Below are 5,408 nucleotides of genomic sequence, written 5' to 3'. Positions count from 1 at the left end.
TACATTAAAGAGCCTGTTGCTATTAGAAGTTTTCTACCAATTTGATATGTGCTTAGGCCTGATTTTTTATTGCCTTCCCCTTTATACAGTCAGTTAGGCCAACACCAAAGACTGCAAAATTCTGCCAAGAAATGCAACTTCTGAGATATACAGGAATGACACTTGATGCAAGGGAACAACAAATGCTATGAAGTATCTTCTGGCAGTTGAAAGACTCATTCCACAGTGCAGAGAGAGGAACTCTTCTTATCAAATGAGGTTGATGGCCATCAACTTCTTCATAATTTACATTTTAGGTGTTATTTTTAAAAAGAACAAACAAATCCAAACTTTATTAATGAACAAAAGTCACCTCTCAGATATGGATGACTGCAATGTTGTCTTCCTGACTCTACAAAGACAGTTCTGTGGCCTCTACTGCTGCTCAGAGCTTTACTTAACAAGAGCTAAGCGCGTAGCAGTAAAATCACAACAGTCCCTACAATTTCTTCTCTGTTACTGTTTAGGAATGTGGTGAAAAGCAGAAGCATAACCTGTAGCTTTTAGAGATTCAAAAAAAAGAGAGCAGGGGATAGATTATACTGTGAACGGTCAGAAGACTCTGAGGAGGGAGGGAAAAATGAACACACAAGTGTTGTTTTCCCTTGCAACCAAGAAGCAGAGGAGTTGCTGGAGAGAGAGGCAGGAGTACTCCACTGAGGAGCACTGTCAGATTCAAGATCTTGAACTCTCCTATTTATGAGAATTAAAGTTAGACCATGACCCTTTCAGGAGCCCCCCCTTTATTCTTTCATGCTGCCAGACACTGAGAGGAAGAGCTAGCAATGCAGACAACTTCATGTGACTCCCAAAGGTATTTTGAGAAACAGCCTGGCTCCACGTAGTTCCCATGGGATCTGCAACTTGGGTACATCTCTTGCCATTGTCCTACATACTGTGGGCAGAGACTGCACCTTCATCCCTTAAAAAAGGACATACCTAAAGGAGTATTCTACATTAAGTGAGCAACCTTCAGATCCAACTGGATATTTCCTTTTGGACCTCTCTCCCATCTAACCTTAAATGTGTAAACACTCTTAATTTCCACCTACTAGTGAGATGACAACAGAACAGGTCCAGCACATCTTGCAGCTTTTGTGCTGGCCCACAATGCAGCAACTTCAGTACCTCCTGGGGGCTGTACCCTCTACAGCACATACCCTCTTTACGACATAGTCAGAACAACGGTTACACATTTTCCCCTTTACGCCTGACCCAGAAAGGATACTAGACTGTTACAGTCCTCAAAACACAATCTGCCTCTCACTAAGCAGCAGCACACCCAGATATTCTCTACTGTAATTCTTGCTGTACTTCTACAATTTAATTTCTGCCAGACTTTCAACTTCACTTAGAGTCATGACATTTCATCTGGAAACTGCTACCATAGTTCCCATGCTTTCAGCTCTGGAGGTCCCTGTGTTTCAGCCAAAGTAGTAGACAGCAGATGGATAGCACACAAAATCTGGACTGCATTTGGCTTCTAAATCAAGCGGGATCTGGGGTGGAAAGAAGGACAAAGTAGCAGGGAGAGTGCCCTGGGTCGGAAACTCCACCAGCTACTTTAGTGTGGGAGTCTCAAGAAAAATTATTCTCTGTGCAGCCTGTTTACCCCACGGTAGAACAGCTGCATTCTGGCTGAGAAGCATTACACCACTTGGCAGTGTGTGTGTGATTTATCACCGCGAGCAATAAACCTGTAGATAAAATATGGCAAATAAGGGAAATTACAACTGAACTTCAATGTCTTTTATTTATGTTTTTAATATGAATTTACTGCTCATGAGAGGCACCAGAAATACAAAACGGGCAGGAGCAAAGCTGGATTTTCTGTTTTGCTGAGCCACTGTGTCTCCAGAAAGACACAGAAGGAGCACTCCAAGGATGACAGAGTAGTTTAGTCTTCATGCCATTTGTATCCTTGAGCTCTCAGAGGCCTCAAACATGCCAGCAGAGTTCCTAAGGGGATAACACTTGCCACTAGGCTTACTTTTATTTATTTTTTATATACCCAGCCAAACTGCAGTTATCAGGGTTGGGATTTAAACAGTCAAACTAAATATCAAAATCTCCACAGGCTCTTCTCCAAGTCCTCTCAATGAACCAGAACTGCCTCTTTGGCCCCCTTCATAAATTTTTCATCAGAGTAAAGAAGAAAAGTGACATGTTCATCAGAGTTTCTCTTGGTAGTTTCCCAATATGAGAGCAGATGCTGGCCAGGCTCTGAAATTCAGAACAAGAATTTCACAGCAACATCCTTCTAACAGCGATAGCTGACTACAGCTGTGTGCTCACTCCTTTCACTGACAATTAAATGYATCTAAAAAACAGTATGCTCACGTACAGCAGATTAAATTTTGCCTCAGATACCCCAATGCACTTAGACTGTATCCATTCTTTACTCATCTAAGCAACTACATTCAAAGGCAGTAGCTCCTCTTTGCCTTTGTTGCAACTATACCTCTACCAGATTTGGTTCTTAGGATTTGCATGGGACTACATAAGGGAAGAACAGGCGCTCTTGCAAAGGTCCTCTTTAACACAGCTTTTTGATGTATATATATATATATATTAAAAAAAAAAAAAAAACACTGTGTGCATGATAGATCAGTCCCTGGAAAGACAAAGGCGAGAGCAGAACAAAACAAGTGTAGTTGGCAGTATCCTCCTTGACCTGACAACTGAGCTTAAAATATAAGGGAAAAGACAGGAATATTTTAATGAAATAAATTATAAAGCTGTACCTAAGGTTAGGATCAAATGCAAGTACATTAAATTTATCTCTAAAAGTGATACAAATTTATCTCCAAACCCTGCCGTCACATATTATCTTGAAAAAGTCTGTGAAAAACTCATGGGATACGGGAGTTGTTACCAAAAGAAATCACTGTGTATTAATCACTCCCTACAGTATTTATGTAGAATTAAGAGAAATCCCATTGCAAGAGCATGAACTATTTCTGTAAGTGATATTCCCTTGGCTCAAATGATGAATGGGAAATAGAGCAGTAAAATAAAAATAGGCACCTTTCCAGGTAAACGTTGTTGTTTAAAAAAGCCAAAACAAAGCCCTGGTGAAATACAGTCACAGGGATAAAAACATTTATCTCAGTGTCACAAGAACGGCTTCGTTTTTGCTGGTCTAATTAGGTAATAAAGAAATCACAGGTGTAGTGGTTCCGTGAGCTATCACCGCACTTAAAAAGGGCCCGTTGTGAGGCCAGGGATCCGTGTGCCAGCATTATCACTTGCTGTCACGTCATTTTAAGAATGAAAGAGCTCATTTTAAGAATGATTTTTAAAGAGGAGAAAATCAATATATACTTAGAAGCTTGTCAAGATTCTAAGCAGCAGCAAAACTGCCAGAAGACAAACAAATAAATGGAAGCCTTGGTGGGCTCTGAATTTCCAATGACTTTTCAAACGCTGCTGGGCAATTAATGCAGCGCGCACTGTCACGCACCCCCGCGACCCCACGCACACCCTCCCCAGAGGCTCAGCGACGGCCGTGTGCATTAGAAAGGGTGCTCACAGCATTAGGGTTTGACAGGAATAGTTCAGGGCTCTACTTTTAGTTGTAACAAAAGGTAAAAATAGGTGAAAAGAAAAATACTAAAGCTGATCTTTTAAATGGAAAAGGGTAAAGAAAGCACTAGGCTTAACTTGCTAGAACTTGCTATGAAAGCTGACCTGAGCTTTCAGGATTAGGCCCAGTAATTATTACTTTGAGGAAATATAAAAGCTGTCCAAAGCTTTAAAGTTTAAAGCTGAAATAGTCACTTAAATTCTCACTTAACTGAACTGCATAACCAGTTGCAACAGGCCAGATCAGCACAGAAACCCACTGCGTGTGTTTGAGGTGGCCATAAAACATAGACATTTGTTAAAGAAATCATCTGTGTCAGTACAGCAGTTTCCTTGCCTTGAAATTTCATTGACAGGGTGTCAAAAACGTGTTCTTCAAAGGAAAACCTGGCATGCAAGTCAGGGGAGAGTGCCCTGAGTGACAGCAAGGAAGAAATAATTGTGACCTGGGGGCCAGGTCCTGCTCCCGTTTGAATCAAAGGCAAAAACTATTGTTTCTGGCAGAGGGCTGTGGACTGTGGACAGCCCCCACTACACAGCTTTGTGCTTAGATCGATCATTACGGCTTTTGTGCATCTCGCACAGAGGTGTGTATGCGGATCCATTTTGCCACACTCGGAAACGCTAGCCAAAAATCCTAGCAAAAAGCTATAGCCTTTAGATGAATGGTAGTAAGGGAATCCCTGCCCTCTAATCATTTCCTGACTTCAGAGACCAGCAAGAGGTTTTTATTAATGCTGAGATACTGTATATGTAAATTAGGTTAATCCTGTACTTTAAATGAACAATGTCATCTCAGGTGGTTAATTATTTTTTTCTTAGCGGAAGAGAACAGCCTAATCAAAGACTGTAACAACCTTTACGACAGTAGCTTGAAAAAATAATAATCTAAATTACCCCATGCTTAAAAGTTCCACCATCACATATTTCCTGGGCATTTAAAAGGCATAATAAAAGGAGTACGATGCAATCACACAGGCTGTGCAATTCTACTGGAAAAATGTTTGCAGAAGTTCCTGTTCAGTTCCCTTAGTTGAATTCACAGGTCACATAGCATTGCACCTTCCTCGTAAAAACTAGCTAGAGAAGGCAACATTAGTGGGCTAGGAAAGGAGGCACTTCCTTAAAAAGACAAAGAGGCGTTTTACTACGGGACTGAATTAAAGGATGGAGAATACTTTGGCCGGTTCTTAAACACGCCAACACAAGGCATGGAAGAAACGCATGCCACCTTGCTATTAAATATTAGCATTTCCCCTCAAAGGGGAGGCAAGGCACAGATGCGAGTGCTCCGCTCGGGTGGAGGGAGGGCACAGGCGGGAAGGGAACACCAACAGGTACCCTTGAAACGCTTCGGGTGATTTGCAGTAAGTTGCTTTGAAAGCAAAGTGCCCTGAAGGCATCACGGCTCCCACCGCCCCCGTGCAAACTCACCCCCCTCCCCACTCCCACCCCGGCGCGCAGCAGCAACGCGGCTCGCGGGGAGCCCCGCGGGCGGAGCGGCGCGCACCCCCGCGCGGAGCAGCAGCCCCGCCGCCCCCAGCGGGTCAAGCCAGCAGACAAAACACACAAATATATTTCCATCAGCACAAGATGGCAACCACCACTTCTTCCGGGAGAGCAGCTGGCTTTTTTTTTTTCCTTAAGAGGGGGGCAGATCTAGAAAGCATTCAGAGTGGGTTATAATAATAATAATAATAATAATAAATCGCATCGAGAGAGACGTTTCCACTAGCGATGCAGGCGGCCAGGCGAGGCACCCCCACGCTGCGGTCATCAACTTG

Source organism: Apteryx rowi, unplaced genomic scaffold (genome assembly GCF_003343035.1).
Source record: "Apteryx rowi isolate R43461 unplaced genomic scaffold, aptRow1 scaffold_29, whole genome shotgun sequence".
Lineage (NCBI taxonomy): Eukaryota > Metazoa > Chordata > Aves > Apterygiformes > Apterygidae > Apteryx > Apteryx rowi.
Note: the sequence above shows the minus strand (reverse complement) of the source record.